This window comes from Idiotropiscis lumnitzeri, chromosome 4, assembly GCF_059441095.1.
Source record: "Idiotropiscis lumnitzeri isolate Australia: NSW breed Sydney's pygmy pipehorse chromosome 4, RoL_Ilum_1.0, whole genome shotgun sequence".
NCBI classification, from domain to species: Eukaryota; Metazoa; Chordata; class Actinopteri; order Syngnathiformes; family Syngnathidae; genus Idiotropiscis; species Idiotropiscis lumnitzeri.
The window spans coordinates 9,912,143-9,939,682 of NC_142394.1; the positions used below are offsets into that span (position 1 = coordinate 9,912,143).

At 41.3% G+C, this 27,540-nt stretch overlaps 1 protein-coding gene across 1 annotated transcript in view; it reads right to left on the reverse strand.

Annotated features, from left to right (window-relative positions):
* mid2 (midline 2) overlaps positions 1-17,145 on the reverse strand; it is a 102,063-nt gene extending 84,918 nt beyond the window's left edge. Inside the window, exon 1 of the mRNA XM_088294135.1 lies at positions 16,876-17,145. The gene's annotated coding sequence lies outside the window, so the exon portion shown is untranslated. The remainder of the gene's footprint in view (positions 1-16,875) is intronic.
* Between the last annotated feature and the right edge of the window lie 10,395 nt (positions 17,146-27,540).

Consider the following 27,540-nt stretch of genomic DNA (forward strand, 5'->3'; position numbering starts at 1 on the left):
GATGCTGGTGCAAAGTCAGCCATTGACAGGGGAAGAAGGCGATGAAGAAGGCAGGCTTCACGAACGAAACGACACAATAGTAAATAATGAACAATCAGTCTATTTTATTTAAAGTCCACTGCCAGTTTTTAACAATAAAATAATCATCATCAGTCAGATGGTGGTTCTCCCTCAGTGTGAAGTTAATTGGATGTTTTAACAATTTGATGTTAAGGGAATGATTAATTATTTTGACATCAATAATAAAAAAAAAAGAAAAAAAATACACCTTTACTGTTATCCTGTAATCAGTGGTTTAAAATTTAATTCATTATAGTGGGAGAACTCGTTCTTGAATATGTTGGTCCTTTCATAATCAAACTGTTGTGCAGTGCGAGCAGAAAAAAAAAAAACATGTATTTGATAGTGTTGGCCTAAAAACCGTTGCTGCCATAATCCTCGGGGTAATCGTTTACATTTGAAAACCAGGCATGAATATGAATGCAGTTTGGCATGTCCTTGAAACTTGCCCAGACTTGGAGTCGCTCAGTGTAGAGGGACTAGTGGGTTGTCTTCAAATGACTTAGATGGCAAACAAACGTCAAATAATGTGGGAGAAAGTGACTCACAAGTAGCTCATATTTGAGTTTTCTCTGTGTACTGACAAAAAACAAACAAACAAAAAAAAAAAAACAACAACATAGAGTACTAAAAAAAGAAAGGAAAATTGCAGGCCACTATTTTATTTGAGCGAAATACAGATTGTTTTTCCAGTGTGGAAGGGGGTTATAATATGATTTTATTCCAGAGCAAACTGGAAAAAATATATTAAGTATGTCAAATATTTGGAATTAATAAAAACAATTCAGTTGAATATTTGGCATTATTTCTCAATACTTTCTGAATTTTGGCATCAGTACTTCTTGTTGTATAAAAGTATAAAAAAAAGGTGTTTACTATTTAAAAAAAAAACCCTAATAAGGCGTAGTTGACGAGCAATTGCCTCAGTTCAACGAGTCATGAGAATAATGAACATGTGAAGTATTTATTTTGTTGTGTGTAATATGAGAAAACATAAATCATTAACTTCTGCTCATGATGAACAATACGTAATGTATATAGTGGCCAACAATTTGCACGGTGTAATCCTTTCAGGACATTTAAATATATTTTTGTTAGTTTGTAGGAGAATGTGTTCTCATTGTGTTTGACCAGAGTTTCTAAGCACGTAGAAGTTGTATAAATTCTTTCAGCACCATGATACCATTTGCATGACCATAACAATTGCACTCTTGCTAGAGTTAAATGAAATATAGTATTTTATATAAGGTTGCATTTAGCAGAAAGGTTTAATAGAAAGTAAAGCTCTACGGTGTTCAAAAACCTTCAGAGCCACTGTGCAACACGTTCTATAGAGGATCTGCTGCACTGAAGATACTAGAATTTTCCAATTAAGAGTCTTATTTTTCTTAATTCCAAAGCAATTTGAGCAAAAAACCTTTTTTAACATTTGGCTATCAACAAAATCAATAAAATGCTGCTTCCACATTACTTTGTGAACAAAACAATATCAACACTTGAATATGCCTTAAAATGTGAGAATGACAAGGCAATGTAGCTGGTTTGGTTGGAGGCTCAATGCCGACAAAATTAGTACACCAACACAATCTAGTTACGCCCATTTGAAGTGCTGCAAATGGCAACCACAATAAACATTCATTTATTCATTCATTTCCCAAACCGTTTATCGCTTATGTGTTTAATGAACAACTTTGACAATCCATGTGCCTTTCAAAAATGTGCACGTTCACCATTGAACATTTTGTGTAATGCAACTCATGAGACGACTTAGGTGTACCAATTGTTGTGTCCATAGTTTTTTTTTTTTAATATAATACATGCATCATATGATGATCTACTGCAGTTTCACATGAATTGACTGAGCGTAACATAAGACAGAGCGAACCTTCCCATTGGGTCGCTGCGTCGCCTTCAATGACTTAACTCATACCCTGTCAGTTCATAATATGGGACTTTATGCAATGATATGACTGAAAGCTGAAACGTGAACGTCACAAGGCCAAACAGTACCTCATTCCCATGAGTCAAACCGAGGATACAAACCTCAAGCAAATCGCTGACAATGAAGCCCATTAACCACCCAGGGGCATACTTGATCTCCACGCTTCTAAAGGGTTTGAGCATCAAACAGAGTCTTTGTGCTCAGTCTTACAGAGAACAGTGGCGCAATACCTCATGGGTATTCCCAGATTGCTCATGTCGGACACACATATGACGGACGCAAAGACACACATTCAAGGGAATGGATTAATGCAGACACTTTCTATACTGAGAACACAAACCCGCTTTAACTTTAGCTCATGACAGAGGACACCCTTTGTTTGAGTTCTTTTGGGTTGCTGAGTTTTGTAGATGGAAATGGAAAAAATGACAAATGTCCTTCGCAGCAGCATGAGGCCACCATCTCAACATCAAGAGAAGCATTGTTATCAAAGGGACTTTATAACAAGGGGGATTTTCATCTTATAAAATCCTAGATCTGTAGCTGAACATGTGACCCAAAGTGGACTTTTAAACTCAACATGACACGTTTTACTGACTACAATATTAGGCATACAATGATGTTAGACACACTTTAACCTGAAATGTTTTACGGGACATAGTGATCTGTGAACATAAGGCACAGGCAAATTAGTAAGTACCCTTAAACTAGCCAAAATACACACTTCACAAAGCCACTGGGTGCAAATGGGAATTTTTGATAAGTCACATCGGCTCCACAGTACGTCCACAAATGCAGAAATGAAGCATATGAAGAAAAAGAAACTGTACTGACTGTATCACGGAATTGACATGTTATGGTCTGGGGCTGCTTTGCTGCATCTGAGACAGGTAACCCGGCATAAGACCGTCAAGCATTCTAGAGCTAAATGTCCTACACAAGATCAGAAAGCTTCATAGGTCACCCAATCGGATAAAAACCAAACACTCAGCTACAAAAGCCAACCCAAAAAAAACAAACACGAGATTACGCACCGGGAGAAACCTCAAATAAGCACAGAGTGAACCCCACACAGGAAGGCCAGAGCCTGTTTTTGAAACCCCAACCTCCAAACTGTGAGTTGGATGTGCTTACCACTCATCCGCCATGCTTGTTGCAGCACAAAACGGTTGAAATTCACTTCATCTTTATGTACAGTATTACTTCTGACAGTTTGAAGTTCGTGTGGGTGTTCCTTTCTATATTACAAGGGTTTAACAACCGGGGGGTACATGTGGATGCCTGTTGTGTCTAATACGTCATCCAAGTGTAGACTCTGTAATGGAACAATTGTTGTGGCATATCGCAAAAGGTTTTAAGGTTTGATAAAATGACTGCAGTCACCTGAGGCGATAAACAGAAAGGTCAAAGGTCACCATAGATTGACCTGAACACTTAGGTAACAGGTCTGTATGCAAAAATTATGTCAGCACTAAAATTCATGCACCTGAAAAAGTTAGTCGTGATTTAAGGGTTTCTTTTTATGGTGCCTTTCAGCAGTTGTAATGCCTTTTATTTTGGTGGGGACTTCTTGTTGCACATCTCAGTCTGACTACGGCTGTGGCAGCACAACCTGGGCCTTTATGGCTACGTTGACATTGCAGTGTCGTGATCCTCAATTTGGATGTTTTTTTGTTAAATCACATATTTTTGTGCACTCCTTCACATTACTAAAACAAATTCTAACTTGCCGTGTTGTGACACACATGCGCACAAAGCAAGTCGTTGAGTGACGTGCACCAAAAAAAAAGACAAAATATGTCACATGGGGCAGTGTTTACGAAAGTAAATATAGTCCCGTGAGTATCAGCTTTTAAGCATTTAATCTCATGTCGTCAGAGCATTGAGGCGGGAGGACTGAAGTACATATCATTTGAGAATATGAGGCGACGCTCCTCGATCTAATCATTTAATGGTGATGTCGACTAAAGATGATGTCACATCATTGCTGTGCACGACAAATGAAGCGTCATTACTACTATCACAATAACTGTTTGATTTATGCTTCATGTTTTAATGGGATTAAATTAAAGTAAAATATTAAAACAACAACTCACTAACTCACTCCACTTCCACGTGAAACATAAAGTAGACATTTGTGGTGAGAGAGGTAATTCAGACACAAAGAAAATGGTTGGTAGGATGCACAGACAGTGTTTTTCAAATGTATCCCCAATATTTTAGTGGCTAATGAATGATTCTTAATTATAAGATTCAAGCAAATATTCTGCCCAGCATTCACAATGTTATTGCTTAAGTGTTAGTGGCCAAAAAAGCAGTTATTATAGTCATTATATTTTTTTTTATTAATCACTTATCAGAATTTTACTCTCACAGATTCACATCAAAGCAAGGTCAATTGAGTTTAAATCCTTACATGAAGAGAAAGTGCCATGTCATAGCTTTATTTTTGCAACCTTTTGAGAATTAAATATTGCTGCGCTCGCAAATATCCACATCACTGAAGTGTGCGCGTGGCTCAAGTCCACTTATGATAAGCTTTTAAATGACAATATGTGTACACGGGACTCAATAAATCACATAACCAACAAACCTCTCATTTGCTAATCTTGGTATGTAAACGCTGCTTTAGTGAGCAATAGTTGCAGGAAAATAAAATGTAATTTTTGATGTCTGCTTTTTGAATGGCATGTGAAACTGCTTTCCTTCTCACATGAGTTTGAATGGCTTTGACGTGGTCTCTCTCTCTCTCTCTCTCTCTTTCTCTCTCACACGCACGCACGCACACGCATGCAAAAAAACACACAAACTTGTCAGACAGCTCTCTTGACTATGAAGTGCCTTAATTAGTGTGGATAAATATTGGAGAGCACTTGTTTAAAGCAAAGAGAACATTCTCTGTGATTGATTTGTTGTTTCTGTGGAAGAAAAGGTCACTTGGGATGGAGACACACAACAGCTTTGGCAAGTGTATGTGGAGGGCCACTCAAGGCATTCATTAATATACTGTCGATTACATAATGAAGCTCAGAAAGAAACGCTTGGAACGTAAATCAAAGTACAGAAGCCTAAATGGGTGGAAAAGCAACTCAAAGGAAAATGAAAAGGGAGGAATGGAAAGGGGGGGAGGTTGAGCAAAGGGGGGTAAGGAAATAAGTATGAAGGGAAAGAAATGCAAGAAAATGAAGCAAATCCCACCCACGGATGAAAAATCTGCATTTTTAAGGCAGACGTTAGCTGGGAAATCATCTTTAAATAGCGCTTTTGCTCTCCTTTTCTCCCTCCCTCACTCACTAACTCATTTGCACACATGCACTCCAAGCTGCATTGATGTGTGGCACAGCTGATCAGTACCATAACATTACTTCTGTTGAAATGATTCTTCAGTACATGAGAGACATTAATCGACATGAAAAAGGGACATCTTTCTCCATGCACAGGTAGGAAGTCACACATGAAACAAATAAACCTTATTCCTACTTTGCTCTTTAACCACCCATTGTGAGGCGGGGAAATAACATTTCGATGGAATAACATATCCAGAGTGCCATCTAGTGTCTCTAGGCAAAAAACACATGTGAAATTTCAACTGAGCAAGTGTAGCAGACGTCTATAAGAGCAACTGATTCTCATACTGACACCCTCCTAAAAAGTCAGCATCTCTATTTTTTCCATTCGCTGTAAAAATATAAATTGTGACAAAGGATGAAATTTTCACACTACCCAAAGATGCTGCGCCTCTATAAAACGATCATATATTTGACACTGAAGTACAAAAGATATCCACTTTTTAATTCAATAATTCATTACTCAGATTGTGCTGGAATCTCTCTTCAACGCATCTGATCTTAATTTTTTGCATGAAAATCAAAATCAAAATTCTCTTCTATTATAATGTTAGCAAATAATTTGGGACAATTCTTAGCTTTAAACTTTGTGAACTTTTTTTTGTTTGAGCAAAGCTCATTTTGGTTCTAGCACGATTATTCCCCATTAAGGCCACAAAGACATGCTTAGACAAGTCTGGTGTGGAGGAATTTCAATAATGAACAATTTTGTGATGAACGACAACTGATATGGCATCACAGTGATTGAGTGGTTAGCACTCCTGCCTCACAGTCAAGAGGTTCTGGGTTCGAAGTGCGTCTCGGGCCAATCCCTTTGTAGAGTTCGCAAGTTTTCCCTGGGATTGCATATGACCTTTCTCCGGCATCCTCTCTTTCACTCCAAAAACATGCACGTTAGATTAGTGAAGTGTCCAAATTGTTCATAGGGGTGAACATAAGTGAGAATGTTTATGTGCCATGCAGTCCAAGGTGGACCCCATCTCTTGCCTAAAGTCCGAAAGAAAGAAAGAATGGATAAAACTGGCATTGTGAGTCAGACCCTCTCTCAGGTCAAACATCTGTGACCTCCAACCACATAAATGTTCGACGGAAATTCCAACAGCCAAAAGGTCTTTGCAGAAGAACGAAAAATACAAATTATATTCTCCACTTTCAGTTCATGTAACGGCCTTCTATCCCAATCTTCAAATTTCCCCATTGTGGGACTAATAAAGGACATCTTTATCTTTAAACTCTATCAGAAAAAGCGAGGGAGTAAACAAAGAAAATGCCACAGACGCCTTCTGCAAGTGTCTGTGTCTAGTCTGCTGAAGTATTGAATGGCCGAGTCATGAGAGCTTTTGTTGCTGCTGAAATTCAATACAGACCAACTGGTGGGAGCCATATGCTGTCAAATGCATAATGAAACAGAGCTCGCCTTGCGGGCACAAAGAACACAGCTTTGAATGGCTGTGTGAGTGTGTTCAAGTAATTGCTACTGGTGATAGTACGTGCACTGGGTGGGAGCTAGGGGACAGCAAGAAATATGAAGACGGTACATATCAAGTGCATGCGTATATGTTGTTGTTGATAAGGTTTTTTTTGTTTTTTTGGTGGAACCGCCAAACGCACTTTGCACTTTGTTAGGCCGTTAAACATGTCCAGCCTGGATTCTAAATTACTTTTGGTATAGCTCTTAAGCCTGATTCACAGGGCAAGATTTTAAAATTGTCAGCAATCTTTCAAAACCTGAGAGACCCCACGCTTGACAAATGTTCCCCCAGTTTTGAACAAAGTCACATCACACACACACTGATTTCACTCATAAATATTCCCAGGTTAGTCAGGAAATCTCAAGCATTAAAGATTCAACGTGACCTGAGAGTAAAGAAATATGACAGAAAAAGAGGCAGTAGCATTAGTTGATGCTTTTTTTTTGTTTGTTTTTTTAGCCGAAAAAAAGAAAAGAAAAAGGCGTTGGTTAAAGGAGTGGAGACAGTGAGAGCACAGACTTTCTATTGCGTCACGACTGTCTTTATTTTGGATTCCCCACCGTGCTTCCTTGCCTCCTCGTCACCTCGCTTTCTGATTAGCTGCACGTCACTGTCAACAGGTTGTGTGCTTGCTTGTCCTCGGGGCACACCACACACGGTGAGAAGTCAGGCTAAAACAATTGAAGTGAGCGACCCAAATGTCTTTCCAAGCGGTTGAGGTTGGTCTGAACACACCAGACACCACCAATTACAGCGTCCTTACAGTTTTCGGGAGGGGAAATTGGTGCCAAAATCAGGCTAATTGTCCAGGATTTAGAGTCACTGAAGCACACAAAGGCCCAGACCACAAAACCTCGCTAATTCGAGAAAACGCCTCACTTTGATAAACCTGGCCATCCTACCACAGAGCCGCCGCCGCCTCTTTGGAATACCCGCTTTGCCCGCCCACGGTAACGGAGGAGGGATGTTCCACAAGTCTGCAGCAGGTCTTTTGACAAAGGCCACTTTTCTCAAGCTCTATGAGGAAGGGTCCGGTGAGGCCGGCCAGCCCTACCTGGCCTCCACCTGGGAACCGCTGTGAGCATGCACTCCACCTGCCTGCCAGCAAGAGCACCCCTGACACCAAGGCAACTTGGATGATCCTGCCAGTAGCATAATTACACTTCCCTCCAAGCTTAAGCCATACAAATCTGAGTACACACGGCCAATAAAATAAACATGCAACCTTTCAAGCCTTTGTATGATCGCAAGGACTCACCATTGCAGTTCTCCCCATCTTCCGTTGGAATAGTTGTAAAAAGGACTGGGACTTGTTAGGGATCTGTAATATCCAACCTGTCCAGCTTGCACATGTATTTCATTATGCCGAAGAGAGATGTGACTTCACTTGGATGGAATGTTGACTGATAAACGCTAACTTTATCACTGCTCTCCATTGTAAATCTTCGCCAGCCGCCGCTACTATCCTGCCAGATTGGCAAAGGAAACAAATGCATGCAGGGATCAGTCACGTGACATCCGGTGCTCTACTGGGGGTAGGGAGTTGGTATCACAGAAGACAGTGGCTCTCAAACAGCTGAGGCCCTGGCACCCAGCACAGAGCGAAGGCGACAAACAGACAGTTGAGGAAGCTTGTGTGGATTTGATTTGAGAAGGCAAGGCCTTTGTTTGAGGGGGTTCGCCCCCTCTTGCCCCTGCATGTAGACAACCCCGCGGGGTGCTTTCTTCTGCACTTAGATGTCCTCCTCTTGGAATTTATTCCTACTTAAGCATTTCTGTCAGGGAGTGTTAAGAAACATCCCACAGTATTTTGCAGTGCAGTTCTGCCAACTATAATACATCTTGTTCAATTATTACAGCACAAATAAAAAATTGAGCTTTATTGTTTTTCTAAAAGGTAGACTGTTTTCACACCTCATCAGAAAATGTCCAGTGAGTGGAGTAATATTATCGTATGGATTTTCTATAGACTTTCAACTGTTTCAAATAAGAGGCGTATAATATGACCCTTTTTGCACAAATGTACGATGTATGATTTTAGGAAAAATAAAGGCTAATACTGTCAAAATTCTACTTTTTTCCCCAATAAGTGTCACGTGTAATGTGCGGCCATAGGCGATTTGTTGTAGAGCACAAACCGGTCCAAAAACATTTATACACACATACACAAAACCTTTGTTCACTCTACTGAGCTTTCTGAAAAATAAAACAAAACAAGAGAATACAATTGCGTGCTCAGCATGCTCAGTTTTATAGTTTGCCTTTTCCCTTGTGTGATTTTCCAATGTTTTTTAAAAGTGAATTCAGAAATGTCAATCATTTTTAGCGACTGCATTGTCCACATTGTGCCCCAGTGTGGACGTTGGAGGAATGGCTCACATCTCTTATGTGCCACTCATGATTAAAAAAAAACATGTTTCAAAAAAGGAGGTCATCAAGAAGATATGCGCAAAAAATGCCGGGCAAATCGTCAAGCGCTAACAGTATAAATGTCAATTGTGTGACTTGAGAAATAATTTTCTGTGAAAGGCATATAACAACTTCTGTGGCCACATTAGATACACTTTCATCTAACGAATGATCAAATATTCTGATTTGACTACATTAATGATGTTCAGTTTTGATTGCCTGTAAGAGAGGTATTAGATAAACAATATCCAGTGTTCAGTTGCAACCACATCATATTAAGAGTTTCAATGTTTTTCTACTAAAGAGTGTGCATGCATACTGTACTGTCAAAGTAGAACATCCACAAGAAGGAGAAACTGTAAACATGTCTGTGTTCAAAGGGAAACCTAACCACGTATGTTGGCCATTCAATACATTAAAATACTATTTTTTGTAAAACTTTTTTTTAATGGTGCACATTATGCTCAGTATCAGCTCTATATTTTTTATTCAAGAGCAGCATGAGGCTATCCTTATTTTTATCTGACCCTTTTTGTGGCACTTATCATTTTCTGCCTTATACAGGCTGTGGTAGCTGTCTCCCTAAAAGGCCACTTCCTCTATCAAAGCCTGCTGGGAGTGGGCAGTGCGGGCAGTAACTGCACTTCAAGGTCGGCCCTAATGTGCCCTAGCAGATGACATCATCTGGTCACGAAAGTGAGAACAACGAGGTAGCGTGTCCAATGTGGTATGTACACGGTATTACTTTATAATGTATATTGATTTCCATTTTTTTTTAAATACACAGATATTTTAAAAGTGTTGTGTACTTGGAAAAGTAGCTCTGCATTGAAGTGAATCCTTCATTGACTGCCTGACCACCCAAAGGGATTGTGAGCTCCTTCCAGAAAGTCACGCAATGGCTTGCCCTACTTGGGCAATTTTAAGAAGAAAATATTGAATCACATGAAGCAAGTAGGAGCAAATCACGCAAACCACAGAATGGCTCTCAAATACATAAGGGATGCCTTTTCAAAATATAACAAATGTACAGTACCATTAGAAATGTACAGGGGTACTTTGTGTATCTGAATATTGCTTAAGATTCTTCCAACCATTCCTTCCCTGTACAGTCTATAGTATCAAAAGTGTTGGAGATTATCCCAACTGTCTTTGGGCGAAACGAGGGGCCCGCCCTGAACTGGTCGCCAGTCAATCACAAGGCAGAAAAAGACAAACGAACCATTGACAACCAAGGACAATTTTAAGGTTGACATCTAACTGGGACGCAGATTTGCTAACCAGTCGGCCACTGTAAATAAAAGGTGTGAATGGTGCTTTGATTTTCTAATTAAACGGCAGAATAATATGAGCGCTTGCAAAATCTAGCCGACTGGAGGTTTTGTTCCTAGTTTCATCCATTCCAATAGTGTAGTTGCTCTACTTAGGGAGTCAATAAATTAGTTTAATCAACCATTAAAGCAGTGTTTCCCAAGCTTTATCGAGACAAGGCACCAATTTTACATAAAAAAAAAAGTCTGATCACACACCATCCCAAAAATATATGAATACTGAAATAATGACGCTCTCATCTAAATGTTCTCACTAAATGACTTACCCAGTGTGAAATCAGGGTCCGTTTAACTGAACACAATGCTGACACGCAGGAAGCCATGACTTAGTTATTATGATGTGTGAATGGCAACAAGTTGATACGCAAGTTTGTTTTACCTCCTTCCATCTAATGTAAGAAAAGTATGAAATTGTTCTGCCTGCCACTATAAAGTTGCTAGCATCAGACAAAAAAACAGCCAGCCCTATTGAGCACAGCAGATGGCTTTTGCTTGATAAAAACAAACACATTGGGAGCAGGAAAGATTTTTTTTTTGGTCTCACATCATCTCCTTCACACAACTGCAGAACGAAAGGGGGTGGCGGGAATAGTTTCCCCCCCCCCCATTTCATTTTCTAAGGATAGTAATGCTGCAGCAAGAGAGTATGCTATTATTGGGGGTTTATTTTAGAGCAAAATTGAACTGGAGAGGAGACAGGAACATGGTGTGACAGTGCAAGCCTTTGTTTAGAGTGTGAAAAGCCCAGTGGTGGAAGTGGAGGCATGCATGCCAATGTTCAAAGATTTCTTTGCCACACAAACTGTAGTACAATACGGTAATACATCAAAATGTGCTGCGTTCGGCCACTGAAAACGACTTATTGGTTCAATTTTTTTTTTTTTATTGGGGGGGATGAAAATCTTTTTTTAGTCGCCATATTGGATGACAATAGTGGGAGGCATCACATGAAATTTCAAATTTAAATTTTTGGATAATTATTTACCTGCGACAAAATCTATTGAATTTTCTGCGGTGTCTCTTTAATTTTGAAAGTACTTACATTTATATTACCACATGCAAGCGAATTTGTCTAAAATGCAAACGATAATAAAGTATTAGCAACTATTAGTGACGGGCCAATAAATCAGTCAATCAATTAACTTTTCAGTATATATTCAGTAGATTGTGACATCATGCTTATAACAAGGCTCTTATAACATATGCTAGTACAAAACGGACCAAGAAACTCTCTGGCTTCCTGACCCCATATTTTTCAGATTGTATCTTGGAATTGTGAGACACGTGACCGCAGAGTTAATCACGGTATTCACAAGAATGTTCTAAGAAGCTGCACTCACACTGGGTGATTAGTCATTAATTGAGATTTATAAACCGACATTTTTCCATAGATAGGGTAAACCCTCCAGCCTCTTAACGGACCTTCTAAATGTTGATCGTTATGTCTCTCTGTGAGCATCATAATTAACATTTCAATCAAGTCAGCGAAAGAAGTGACAGATATAATCTGAATGTAAATAGCCTCACATCATTCTTCCGGATTTAATATGAGCAGTGTATGCTATTTGAAATACCTGTTCTATTATATCATATACCGCAGGATGTCCTGTAGCAGGTTTATTGACGTGCTAAGCAACATGTGCATCAAGGACACAGAAGGACAGCAGTTTTTCGAAAGTGGGTTTTAACAGAGTCAACCCTTCAATGACTCAATTCCATCCTTCAGCCTTTGCTGGGGCTTTCACACGCATGTCTTCATTTGTGTGCATGCTCAGTATCTGGGGATTTGTTCCACTTTCTGGCAGCTGTTCCCCAGAGGATACAACAGCCCTCCCACCATTGGCTTTTGCGCTAATCTCACTGAGAGCTTGGTTCTGCATTCACCAAGTAAAAGCCCACCAGTAAGATTGAAAAACACCTGACAGCTGAAGAATGAACCACTTGAGATAAAGAAAGAAGGTGGATTTTGCCACCGAAGTGAATGCTGAACCACCTGACTTTCTCTTTGACACTTTACCTGTCTGCTGACTGTTTGTCAACACATTACCACGATAAGGGTCTACAGTTTGACAGACTGTCACTGTTATAGTGAGTTTCTGCAGGCCTTTGGAACACACACCTTGAACCTTTAACACTGACATCTGGTTCTCTTTGACAGACAGTTTATGCATTTCAATTCGAGCTCAAACTATGTGTGACTCTGTTCACCCTTCATGAAACCAATTTAAAAGAAAATCTTGCTTTCTTCAAAAGCAAACTGAAAACTAAGATGCCCATTTATTAAACAGTGGGGCTGTTTTCCACTACACTGAGCCCATTTTAAACTCCAAGTGCCTCATAATTGAATAATAAACAGCTGATGAGTGGTGAAGCACATCAGTACTTCACAGACGACAAGTGATACTGCTGCCAGTGAGCGTGTGTGTGGTAGCGTCACATCGTGCATCCCTTGGGGTTTTTTTTTTCCATCCATGTCTGTCTTACTGATACTGAGCAATGTTGCACAAAAGCAGGGCTCCAATGATGCAAGCAGAATTGCAGCTCTCATTAGGAATAATTTGTTGTTGACAACTGCAATTTATCCCACTCAACATTTTCTCGTGCATTCGATACACTACTCAGTGAGAACTAAGAATAGGCATAGTGTTTTAATCATCATGAATAATTATTTTGATTGTTCGGATTGATAAATTGTTTCTTGAAACACTTGAGGCCAAAACAAAAACACTACGTGGTTGCAAACTTGATCTATTTCATAAAACACTGGCAAATAGGAGTTCAAAAGATTCAAAACCCTGAAATAATGGTCAAGAAAAACAATGAACCAAACATTATTTGTTCCGATTACAACCTGCGGAATTTAATCAAATAACTAGTTCCAATCAAAACTGAGGATTAGTATATTTGGTAGATACCTCTTATGGCGTATTTCATGAAGTGTTGAGTTTATTTATTTAAATGAGCACATACAACAGCTGAACCTGATTTACATTTATGAGGTGACAACAGTTTTTTTTAACCTCAATTTAGCTCTGCCTGCTCAAAATTAACAGGATGACAGAAAGAGGAGAAACTGAGCATATTTTTTTCATATTTTTGTACATCAAAATAAATGTGGTCTTTCCTGACCTGCCGGGCTGAACCGAAGCAGACTAAGTCAGAAGAAATCATAACAAAAACAGTTAAGAATGCACCATGAAAAGTATAGCATTGGTTGTAGCGTTAACTGCCTTCGCAAGTTGTGGTAGGAAACAGGGTTGCAAAAAACACATCAGTTGAGCCCTTCAGCTAAAGTACCATTTCCAAAATGATCTGTCACAGTTCTTTAAGGATTTCTCAGAATTGCACAGCAAAACATTAGCTATGCTCTAATTATAACCGAGTGCTGTGCAAATACATGACGTAATCTAATCCCCCAGATGATAAGTGTCATCAAATGTGTTTCTCTCCACAGGAAGCTGGACTTCGATTCTTCCCAGGACCCTTTTTCAAAGAGGTTCTGGGTCAAAAAGCCCCTCAGAAGAGCTGACACTTGGTGGAGTAATAGCCCAAATCATACACAAACCAGAATCAACGACGATGACTAACCCCAGCCCAAAATACTGCACAAGCATGATTTTCCTTATTTCATACCAGCCATCTTCACACAACTGCAGAACATTCTATCAAATATTCACATGTACAGATAAAACATTTTTGCTGGTATTATTTAAGCATCCTTAATTAGCGATTGCACAAGATTTCACGATGACACGCAGTAAAAAGTGGGCTCAGGCTGCCCACCAAGAATGTTCATATGCATTACAAAACATGCACCCATGTGCCGCAAGGGCCACCTTCCAAATAAAAGGCAATGAGGTCCATGTATTATTTGGTAGGCTTTTATTTCAAAGTTGGCCTCCACAGCGTGTTGTCGTGTTACTGTTTGGAATAGAATGAACAATTGTTGCTGCAGCTGGCTTGACTTATGCACACCAAATAAGCAGTTACGAGGCAGAAAAGAAGTCCTCGAGCATTTCTTTTTTTAATCAAAGTTCTCAAATTACTCAAGGACTCGTTTCACCCTTACATAACATGCCATAAAGAATACAAAGAAAAAAGACTTATGTAAACTCAAATATTGTGAGATACATGGTCTCATCCAGGAGGGAAAAAAAGTCAAATAAAATATAGAAAGGATTTGGGGGATTTTGATTCAATAGGTTAATATTAATTAATAACGAAACTGGTGCCAGACAAAAAGTTTTAAGAATGGTCTTGCACCCTCCATTGTTTTTTTGTTTGTTTGTTTTGTTTTTGCCAACAATTATTTGTCAAAATTCAAACAACCTCAATGGTCATTGACTAAAAAAGATCCGTGTGTACAGTTCTGCATGGAGCACATCGAACCGTCCATCATGCTTAAGTTTGCAGTCTAATATCGGCCGCAGGGCTCATCAACCTGTCATGCTGCTGTCAATACACCTTCAGCATCAACAACACACTGACTCATTATCCTCCCTGCACGTACTGGATCTGATGCTATATTTTCCCTTGCCTCTTGTACTAAAAAGCCTGTCAGCTCAAGGTGCAATTAGGCAGTGAACTGTGTGAGCAGATGCATGATAAATAGTAGGTGTCCGTTGTATGCATGCAGCTGGAGGGGCATGTTCTATTGGCAGAATCAAGAAGGAAGAGACGACAGCAGCGGTTCCAACCAGACACATAAAACACCTCAGTGAAGCAGATATTTGCTGAAAATATAACTGATCAGAAGACACCAATGAAGATGAGATCGTACAACTCGGCAAGGAAGAGGAGCATCATAATGTTTGGATAGAAGGCGACTCGAAAAGAAATAAAGACTGTGTGGATAAATGAATAAAAAGTGGAGTGCTGCTTCATGGAAGGCAAGAGCTGACTATGGACACAAAAGACAAATATAGCTACAAAGGAGACAGGTAAGTGTAGCTGTGCCCTGACTGGTCAGAGTGGGGAGATTTGAAGGGAATGACAGCAATGGTAAGATAAGACAATGAACAAACTTGAGGAGAAAGAGAGGATAAATTCAAGATAGTCCCCCCCCCAAAAAAAAAAGAAAATTATTAGGAACCCTGAACGAGGAAACGGACAATGGATGGATAGCTTTTCAATTTTCAAGACTTCTTTTTAAGTTTAGTTATCGGCCTACACGAGCACCACACTCCAGCAACGTTAATTTGCGAGGCGAGAACTTGAGCAGGGTATTTTGTTCAAATTCAATGTCAAATACGTTCGAACGTACTTGTAGGCTAAATGCTCCACACATAGCATTTTTTTCTCATAATGCCACAGGGACTTCCGCATGTGTGGATAATGTGATTTTTACTCCACATTGGCAGCTCTGCACTTTATTTACATGCAATTTTATGCAGTGATTCCCAACCATTATGTGACAATGTGAGTGATCATCAGATGTTTTTTTGGAATGTATCCAATGTTACTTAATTGGTCAAAAAATTATTTATTTACTACAAATGTGTCTTTGTTCATCTATCTATGACAATGCCATATAGTGATGAGCGGAAAAATTAAATGCTCTTTCACTAAATATTGGAGCAGAAGGTACATGATTAAGCTATATCCAGGAATCACTCTCTCTGGCAACATATTTAGTGGTAGGCTGCCTTGAGATTTTTTCCTAATGTTACGTATGTAACTGGTTGGGACGCATTGTATTATTGTACACTTATTTTAAGTCAAACAACATGATTGGACTTTTGCATACACACTGCAGTGCTACACTTCCCCAGTCGTGAATATAGTGTTAAATTAATACCTCAGACAGCGTCAGTGCAAAACAGTGCATAATCATCTTCCTAGAGGCAAAATGTTGTCTCATCTAATTTGATTGTGCAGCTTCACCTCGAATACAATGTGATGGTTCGAGAGTGGCATCAATTAAAACAAGAGATTTCTTACTTTGAATAAGTAACAATACCAGTAATCTCCCATGACGGGTACCAGGAGTGGGAGTTAATCGCAGACCACATTCTTTGTTGGAAAATGACCCCCCCTCCCAAAAAAAAAAATTGCAAGGAATGCGAACTCGCAAACGTCATCAGTAGCCAGTTCCATACGAAGGTCTCAATTGACAACATTGCATCAGGCATATATTGTTAATTATTGCTGGCTTTACTGAGAGCAGGTAGACAGATGACAGCACTCCAATATCCATTCATTCCTCAATAAACGCTATTTGGAACACCACGTTGCTTTGTTTTTAAACGTCACCAGCACTCAAGTCAAAGGAGAAACATTCGAACGTGAACAACATTACGGTGCGTGTTACTCACTGTGATCTCTCCAAGAAACGTCGACGTGACAGCCCCACTCTTGCAACGCCACACTTGACAGGATCAACGTTTTAGTTTAGCAGAGAGAAGTTTGGGCGAGTACGTGGACCAGGTGGATGGTTATCCCACGACGTCGTGGGCTGCGTGGAAGGCGACGCCCCAAAAATGCAAGATCGCGGGACTGGATCAGTGGCGCGTGTTTCGTCTTCATCCAAAAAGAGACGCGGACCACGGACTAGAACTGACGCTCTCCTGGAGTGGACACGTGACCAGCCCACTGGGAGCCTCTCTATGCCTGGCGTCGGCGTCACTTTCACTTGGTCTCTCGGTGTTTGGCAAATGAGACTTGTTTCCCCCCACTCAATTATATTCCAAATAAACGCATTCACACTAACAAAGTATTTTTGAAGCTTTTCACAAAGAACACTTTTGCAGACAGGTGGCGATCGAACGACGAAAGGAGTTTAATTCGTTACTTGACATCCTCTCAACTCAAAGCACTCATATACTAATCATCTTTTCTGAACTGAAATGTCATTACTGTAATGCCCCTTTGCAGCAGGGGTTTACATTCACACCCCGCAACACCCCGTTCCCCCAATTCCACAATGGAGAGTCTTTGAATACACCTTAAAGAGGGAGTCAACCCCAAAAAATCTTAGCAAGAACACGTTCTATGCAGCCCCACTTTCGAAACAGGCATTCTGATCTATATTGCGTTTGTAGAATATGAGTTAAGCAGCAAAATTCACCCATTTATTAGCTATTTCAGGGGGCGGCCATTTTGCATTTTTATCGACTGATGATGATAATCACAGTTGCTCAGGACTCAGATAACGACCAATCACAGCTAAGCTTCAGAAAGCAGATGAGCCATGATTGGTCATTAGCCAAGCAACTGTGATATAATTTTCAGTTGATGACAAAAGTGACCAAATGGCCACCCCTTGAGATGGCTAAAACTGGGTGGATTTTGCTGCTTCACTCATATTCCACAAATGCAACCTTAATCAATGCCACGTTTAGACCAGTGAAGGCACATAGTATACATTATTGAAAAGAATATTTTTGGGTTGACTTCCCCTTGTTAAACATTTTTTCTTACCTTTATGGCTCTAAAACATTTTTAATTTCTTTGCATACTTTTAAAACAATAAAAACTTTCATTTCATGCTAGGAACACTGATGTCAAAATCAAGGTGCGAGGGCCCAATCTGGACCATTATTTTTTATTATTTTTTTTGTGGCCTGTGAAAGCAAATCAAGCATGTCAACTTCCATGATACTTGCTAGAAATCTGTAGCAGTGTGTGACAAATTACGTTGAGGTGATTAAACATTTATATGGTTTCACAGTCATAACAACCCTCCGAGGGAAACTAACTACAATATGGCCCACAACAAAAAATCAATTTGACACCCCTGCGTTAGATCATGCATGAGGAAAGAACCATAAGTGTTTGAGAGAACGCCTATTCTGCCAGATTTGACAAGAAATGCCCACATGTAAGGGTGGCTCCACCCTGGGCGTGTACCACGAGGGCGTGTAAATGACACCCACAAGTCCAGAGGAGGTTCTGCACAGCCTTTTCTGACTCAAGCACAGGGGAAAATGTGCCCCATAATGTATGCACCATAAACCACCACTCGACTCCAGGGTCCTTCCTAATGGCATAAAGCTAGTGACTAAAGTTGACCTGAACTTAAAAAGGATGACAAAAACTATTTGTGTTTGGGATTGATATACCCAGATATATCCCAAGGGATTTTTTTTCCCTAGCAAAAGAAAAATCCAGATGAATCCATCAGAACCTTTCGGTCGGGAAGACAAATGGAGTGAATGTCGTAAATAATAGCGAAAGACTGCCGTTTTGTGGAGCAGGTACTTGAAAAGGGAGAGACTGGGAACATCCATCATTAGTGAAAGGCATTTCATCACAGGTATGTAGAAAAATGTTAATTTGAGTGGCCTTTGAGTAATTCACCAAACCAGAATGGCTAGTCTGCTTTCTGAGCAAGCTATCCATTTCACCGTCAAAAGTGCACGAAAGCGCTCTTAATCTGAGTAACAAAAGTCATTTCATAAACCAATCCTTCAACTGTTAACTATGTCCCAATTTCCGACATATCGGTTTTCAAATATGCTAAACTTTTGCGACACCCTCCAACCTATTTATGTCAAGCGACATCTTCTTAATTAATGAGTTAATACTGTGAAACTATCGCAGTAGAGAAGAAGGCTAAAATCATCATTCAAGCCATTCCCAGTTTCCTCAATCGCTCTGCCTTAATTGGATGTTGGAATTTTCCACCATATCTCACCATAAATTCAATACCGTAAATCACCAGAGCTGGGAACTCGACCCTTTTTTGCCTGTCATTCCCCCACCCTCCGGCTGCGGTCTCTGTACCGTTACGGCCTCAACCCTCCGGCCTTATTCAGAAAAATTGTTGGCCCCCGATCCCATTCACCCTCCCTAAAAAAAAAAAAAAACATGCGTCCATGATGCCGCCGCGGGAGAGATACTAGCAGCAGAGGTTTATTTAGATGTCATTAGCTGGCTAATTTATTATTCAAAGCCGCTTACCTTATTATGGGTTTATTATGGTTTCATTTATCTCCTTCTTCCTATTAGTCTCATTTTTTTCTTTCTTCTTCTCCATAAACGTGCCCAACGAAAGTAAGTACGCACTGTTGGTGTTATAGGGATTGCAGTGTTGCTCAACCTCCAGCCTTTGTTAATCAAACCCTTTTTTAAAAATTGTCACCCACCCTCCTCTCCAACCCAAAAATGGGTGTCCGGCCAGGAACCGTCCATTCCGCCCCTGGGATGCACTGCCCAGCTCTGTTAATCACATATCAATATCACAATCAAGTCTTAATTCCATCATATCTTTTTCAAACAGAAAAAAATCCAAATGACCCACACCAAATTGTTGTCTTCTTTTGGCCAATGGCAGCTCCAAAGAACGTAAACAGGAAGAAGGCTTGCTGTACAGATCAGTGCTAGACAATGGTGAGAAACACACCATGGGGTAAAAATGTCTTTTGTTAATGATTTTAATACTTAAATAGAGAGTACACTGGCGAATAGCCAAGTGTGCTTAAGAGGGAGACATTGCGAGTAAATTAACCACCTTCACATGGTAAATACGTGCTGTTTGGCATTCTAACTCCCCCGCAAAGACATCCTCTGTCAATCACCAGTTTAAGTTGAGTTCTAACCTGCATATGTAAAATAAACGATATTGGACACTTTAGTTGCCCCGTTTACCCCCATCATCCATCACATCATAAATGTAAACTGACAGGATCTGACTTGGATTAAGATCCATTCACAGTTGAGTGTATTCCTCTCACTATGTAAGCATTTCTTATTCCGACTACTGATGTGTGACACTCCTGGAAACACCGGAGGCGATGTAGTGTTTAGATATCGCATGAGCAACGTGTGTTTCCAGTCTCTACAAAGTGCCAGTAGTCCTTTGCATCAAACTAATGGTGAGTGCAGATGACGGTGTGGAGTCCTCAAAACCATCAAGTACCAGCAGTCAACAAAAACATTTAAGAATGGGATCCTGACAGAAAACAACAATTTGAACTTTGCCTTGTGCTCCTTCAATAAAACTCGACTGGATTCCAAATAAGTACGTTTGTCGCTCTAATAGAGAATAAAATGTTGAAAAAGACAGACATGTATTAAATTGGCTGCAGAAGATGAAAATGGGAATTCTTGGAAGAACAAAGAAAAGTTGCTCGGTCAGCAACACTACAAACTGCAACAAACACAGTTATCACAATTATTAAGCTAATACCTTTCTAGCAGTCTTTGTCAAAACTGTGCTTTTTCTTTTTTTCTTTTCTGATGTTCTAATATTTGATCCCATGTAAATGTACTGTATGCGAACACATTTTCTCACCATTTTCCCCCGTTTTGTAAATGGAGCATAATTTCTGTGTACAACTGGGGAGGCAGCCAATAAATCTGAACCGTCCTCACCTCAGCCAGCATTGCCTTTTTGTATTCCTGCTGGAAAAAACTAATAAGACTCCTGGGACATATAGCTTTACTGCCGGGTTTCCTTTCAGCCTCGCAACTTTGGTGTAATAACGTCATATTCAATCTGGAATCGAAGCTTGTAAATTGTAGAGCAGTTACCAGGCAACCGCAGACAGGTCAATCTTTAAAAGAAATAACAAAGGAATTCAAAGCGATGTGTTCTACCAAAAGATACTAGACTAGATCAAACTCGAGTGTTGATTCAGAAATAGTTAATTGGGTGAGTTAAACTGAGAGGAAAGTCATAATTAATTTGATTGGTTACACATGGGACAACGTTGGACTCATAAATGCATTTAGGCACTGACGCGTGCCAAAAAGGAAGCATCCAAGAGAAGTAAATACAAAATCTCAGTTTTTGAAGCAAATTGAAACCTTGAACTAACATTTTCTTTTGAAATAATGCGATATGTGGGTGAATTCTAAACCGTAAACATGGACAATAGAAATTTGCCCATCACAAATAAAAGTGAATTCACACTAGCGTGGACGTTCTGGAGCAAAATCATGTTTGCTTGTGTCGTCAGAGCAACCACTATTTGTTTGTACCGCAAGATTGTTGTCTCTATCAGCAAGGGCAGCAGTTCAATATCCAAGTTCGGCATATTAAATGGATCATATCTGCATGACTCTTTCACCTTATCTTATGAATGTTTTCATCTTTGTTGCTTTTTTCTGAGTGCAACATCCTCTCTTCAGGTTTGAATATCGGCATTTATTATATTAACTGGTAAGACTGGAATGTATAGTTTGTATAGTAGAATTAATTATGATGGATTTACTCAAAGCATTTCGATGAAAATCTATAGTTCAACATCTTGCGTAATGTTCTAAAAACTAAGCCAAATCTAAATGTCATTCCTTTTTTTTGCATGGTTTATAAATTACTATTCAAATTCAATTTCAAAGAACCAATCAGGAGACATTTTGGATGAGGAAGGAAATTATAGCAATTTAAAAAAATAATAATAATATTTGTCCACTACTGCCGTCACTGTGCACACTTTTGCAGGTATTTTCTCTTTGGGTTGATATTCAATAATACAATATTAATCAATGATTCCAATTTGTCTGAATAAAAAGCCCCATGGTATAGTCCAGGAGATTGCTTTTCACACCCATGCCAGTTTTTCCTGCCTTTTGTGAAATCGGTTTTGGCTTTGAACAAAACATTTTTTAAGTGGAAAGTTGACACGCATTCAAATGCCCTCTTTCTCACTTTCAATGTGAGATGGTCTCGGGTGGATGCAGCAATTTCATGGCCATGATTTTGACTTTGGAAAAGTACATGCGTTACTAACAAGATTAAGCCTCATTCTGTTTCAGCGACTGGCCCAGTTTTTAAGTGAAGATTCACCTTATCTTGCCTCCATTTGAGTGTCTGACCGTTGATTGAATCTTGTGTACATTTTTGATGATTTGATTGATGAAAATGTCAGCCATGAAAGGCTTTTTTGTGCTGCACAGTCATTTGCAGTGAAGAAGAAAGTTTATGGGGTATCAATAATATAGATTCAGTCTGGCTGGGGAAAAAAGGGATTGGGAAATGTGGAAAAGTGTTACTGAGAGACTCGGATGGTGTTAAAATCATTCTCAGGGAAGGGAGCCAGCTTTTAGAGATTGCAAAACCAACCATAAAGGCACAAAGCATTCACTTAAATTCCTCAATGTGTCCACTCTGAACATCCTTGAGCTCGTAAATAATTCATGACTGCACGTGCTATCCATTAATTTTATCTGCTCCTGATGCATATTATCCCACATTTTAAATTATGTTCTTTGCCGGCTACCAATAATCTCAATAATCTGGTGCACCAATGAAGAAAAGGTGTATGAAGTAGAAAAGTGATCCAACATGATTGGACATATTACAAATAACGGTATTAATGGCAAAATGATGACATTTGAAAAATTTAGAGAACCAATAAGACAATCAAAATAGTTAAAAGGATTGAAAATAAATAGAATATAATATTATATGCCGCGACCCTGTACAGGATAAGCGGTGTGGATAATGACATGACATAATATTATATGGCTGAAACAAAGAATGACATAAAAAAATAGAAGATAGGAGGTCGTTAATAAATGTTTCGGTGTTAATTAAGCCTAATATGGATTAGCTGGACTTTCATCTTTATAAGGACACGTGTAAACTACAATTTGTGTTGGGGACATGCTTGAGTGTTTTTGTGTATGTGGCTTTTGTATTGTTGATTATTTTGTGCATAGTGGTTGTGTTTTCTTTTTTTTGTTGTTGTAGTAGTCCATAATTAAACAAAAAAAGAAGAAGAAAGATATGGTTATCACGTAGCTATTTTCATCTGTCACACAGATTTAGATGGAAAGCCTCTGTTGACAATTCATTAATTAAAAGTAAAAGCTGATTGTTCTGCATGAAACCAACTGGCGTTTAAAGTGAAACACACTGGCATGACTACATCAAGTCCTGGGAAACCGCAACCACTGCAAAGCATCTCGCTGATCAGCACCTTGTTTGTTGCACACACATCAAAGGCAAATATCTTAAACATTGTCTTACGCATTGCAACATAGCGAAAACTGCGATACATGAATGATACAAAGCAACAACCCACGTAGTCACTTTGATAGCCACCAAAATATCCAGGTCTGAGCTCTTTTTACACATTTTTTTAATTTTTATATATTCCCTGTGTAACGAGAATAGATTCTCGGCAGCTGAACACCTTTACAGTTCTTAAGAAACTTTGTTCCTTATCGTCAACCGTGACTGTACAAAAGACTCATATTTCCTTATTTTATGCAGGCAGTGTTCGGGCAGCTAGGCGGGGTCCTTCATCGCTCCGGCGCCGCGGTCGAGAGAGAGAGAGAGAGAGGGGGACAGGGCGAGAGTGCGACCAGTCGGAGCAGTTACGGCGAAGTTAAAGTGTGCCGCAGATAGAAGTTCGTGATTTGATCCGTGTGTTTTCCTCTGAGCTGAAAATGTGCCAATCTTGAGTGTGCGTCCATGTGAGGTGAGTCGCGTTGCCTTTCAGTGTTTATCTTTCTTCTGACGGCGAAGCTTAAGACTTCCTCCTGCTACCAACGAGTGAATGCGGTTAGCATTAGCTGGCGCTACGTTGTATGCTCGCGTATGTTATTTCGGCTTGTCTACCTGCTTGATGTCAAATGGATAAGCATATTTAACTTCTATGTGTAGTTGCTTATTTTGGTTTATTTCTCCCTGTTTAGAGACCACACATACACATCTCCAGGCCATATATAATCCTTATTGCCAGCCCTGTTTGACATATTTCCATAACTACGGACACCCAAACACACAAGACTCATCCAACCACTCGACGTTTCACCTAGTGGCCTCCACGGCAGGAAACCAAACCAAAAGGACACATTGTAATGGACTTTAATGGACACTGTTGTGAATTTGGATGTTAATTGCCAAACTGTTGGATAAATTGCTTAAAGCAGCCACCTGCCTCCTCCTTATTCCGCCATCCTGCACCATTTGCCCTTCCAAACAACCCGGCCGCGAAGTGGCGCTCTGGCCGGCGCCCCAGGCTCCAGTAAGATAAAAAATCTGAACCACCTGATTAACAGTCAAGACTGACACACACTGCTATCGACATAGCCTCCACAACATTGATGGTCCTTCGAGCCGGATAGTATATCAAACTCGAGCCTGATAGGATGGATGTTCCCCAGTATGAAGCATATGGTGCACGTCCCCGCCACCACAGGCACCCCCCCCTCCGCTACGAAGACTATGAGACCAATCTAGATGGCCTTGGATCTCAACGGTATGGGCAGACGACCTCCAAGGGAGTGGCCGAGATGACACCCCTTTCCTCCCAGTGTTCCACCCCCTCCCGTACGCAGCCGAGTCGGGATGCCGTTCTCCAGCAAAACAGTGCCTCCTACACGCCTGAGGAACAGCTAGCCCAACCGATGCGTACATACAGGGAACCTGGGGGGGGTTGTGATCCCTCTAACTCTCTCCATACCTCGAGCCCTGCTAGCCACGAAGTCTTGGTCTCCGGAATGGAGTTACAGGAAATCCAACGGGAACGACACCTGCTCCAACAGTTCCAACAGCGCATGATGGCCGACCTCCATGAGTTAAAGGCAGTCAGTGCGAATATCCAGCAATTGGTTCAGGCCACATGTGACCCCCAACCATCCAACAGAGTCCCGAGTCATCATCTTAAGCCAACAGAAGAGGCGGATGAGGATTGGCCCCTACCGCCACCACCGTGTGTCTGGGAGGACATGAATCAACCTACAGGTGAATGCCTCAGCCGATTAATGGGAGAACTTCAAGTGCCGAAGCACGAGACTTCGTCAGCTCCTACCCATAATCAACCCAGAGTAGATTACTCAACCCACGCCCACCAGGCTAACCTGAGTCAGCCTCCTGGATGGCCCGGTGGGGCTACATCAACACAGAGGTTGACCTCCACACCTCATGAAGTGCCTCTTCACCTCCCACCAAGCCACGCTATGCAAGCTCCTTGTCCCCCACCGTTGCAATCTTCTGCCTATATGCCCAAGCAGTCCTCAACTTATGCCTCGCCCTCGAATCAGAGCACAAACGTGAATGTAGTATACCATGGGCCCCGTCCAACCATTCCTGATCTCAATCACAGAGACCCTGGTGAGTTTGCTCACCTTAAGATTGCCTTGGAGAACTTGTTACCAGCCGACAGTTCTGAACTGTTCAGGTATCAAGTGCTGATAAACCACCTCAAGTTGGAGGAAGCTAAACTAATCGCTGATGCTTACCTCCACTCCCAGACTCCCTTTACAGACACCATGGCGGCTCTGAATGAAAAGTTTGGACAGCCCCACCAGTTAGCCTTGAAGAAGATTGCCTCAGTGATGGACTCTCCCGATGTCCGAAGAGGAGACTATGCTGCCTTTGAAAGATTTGCCCTGCAAATCCAGGCACTGGTAGGGATGCTGAAGACGCTTGGCCCAGATGGAGAAGTGGAGCTGCAGTGCGGATCTCACGTTGCCCGCTTAATTAGTAAGCTACCCCCAGAGCAGCGAGCTGAGTTTCGCAGATGCATGTTCGCTCGGCGCGGCAATAGCTACACCCTTGACGACCTCGCCCAATGGCTCAAGTATGAGTCTTGGTGCCAAGACCTAGACGGCCAGCTAAACCCAACCAAGAACAAAGACAAGGAGAAAATCTCCAAGTTTGACAAACGGCCACCCCAGCGCCCCGTAACAGTGCTCCATGGCTCCGATAACACACCAAAGGAGGTGCCGCCACCAAGTACTTCCCCTGCCGAAGCCAAACCTCCACCACGTTGCGCCTTCTGTGACAGCCTCGAACACCACCTCAGCCAGTGTGGAGCCGTCAGCCAACTCAACAAATACCAGCTCACTGAGTGGATTAAGTCCAACAAACGGTGTTGGCGCTGTGCTCGTTCCCATCGAGCGGCGCAATGCAACCTAAAGAAGGCTTGTCCGCTCTGCCAAGGTCGTCACCTACGTGTCTTGCATGACATCAACACAGGGGAAAGAAGAGGAGCAACTCCAGCCGTTTCACCACAAGATGGTGGTGAGAGTTCTACCAGAGTGTTATACCTTGGCAGGCCCACAGTGGGCGGAAGGACCCTGCTTAAAGTTGTCCCTGTGTCCCTACACCATGCTAATCGCACCCTCGAGACCTACGCTGTGCTAGATGATGGGTCAGAAAGAACCATGTTACTGCCGATTGCCGCCCAGAAGTTAGGCCTGCAAGGCCCCCCTGAAAGCCTGCCACTACGCACGATCAGACCGGATGTTCAAAACGTTCAAGGCAGTCGCGTGTCCTTCATGATTTCACCCAGGGCTAGGCCACGGACTCGATATCGTGTCAGCAACGCCTTCACTGCAGGTCCTATCGATTTAGCAGACCAGACTTATCCCATAGAATTGCTCCAGAGAAAATATCGACACCTGTCAGGCGTCCCCCTTCAGGCTTTCCAGGATGTCAAACCGCTGCTGCTCATCGGCAGCGACCATCCACACCTTGTCACTCCCACGGCGCCGGTGCGCATGGGACCTCCTGGCAGTCCTGCTGCTGTCCACACCCGGCTGGGCTGGACACTCCAAGGCCCCTCAAGTGTCATCTGCCTGTCGACCGACCCTCAACAGTGCCTATTTGGCTCTGTGTCACCTCAAGTGAGCGACTTGATAAAGCATGTAGAGCGACTGTGGCGGACAGACATCATCCCCCTTCAAAGAGACAAAGCAGTGACACGATCAAAGCAGGATAACATGGCCATCAGCCAATTGGAGGATAAAACCACACGTGTGGAAGTCGATGGTGTACTACGCTATGCTACTCCGTTACTGCGTTGCAGAGACATGCCACGACTTCACGCAACCATCAATGCCATCATGCCCACCTTGAGAGGAGTAGAAAGGAGACTCCACAAGGACCCCGAGAAGACTGAGGTGTACCGGGCAGAGATGGAGAAGTTGATCCGAACCGGATCGGTTGTCAAGATCAACCAGCCAGACGTGAACCAAGGGGGCGAGTCATGGTACATTCCCCACCATCTCGTTAGCCACAATGGAAAACATCGACTGGTGTTCAACTGCTCATTCCAGCATAAAGGCCAGAACTTGAATGA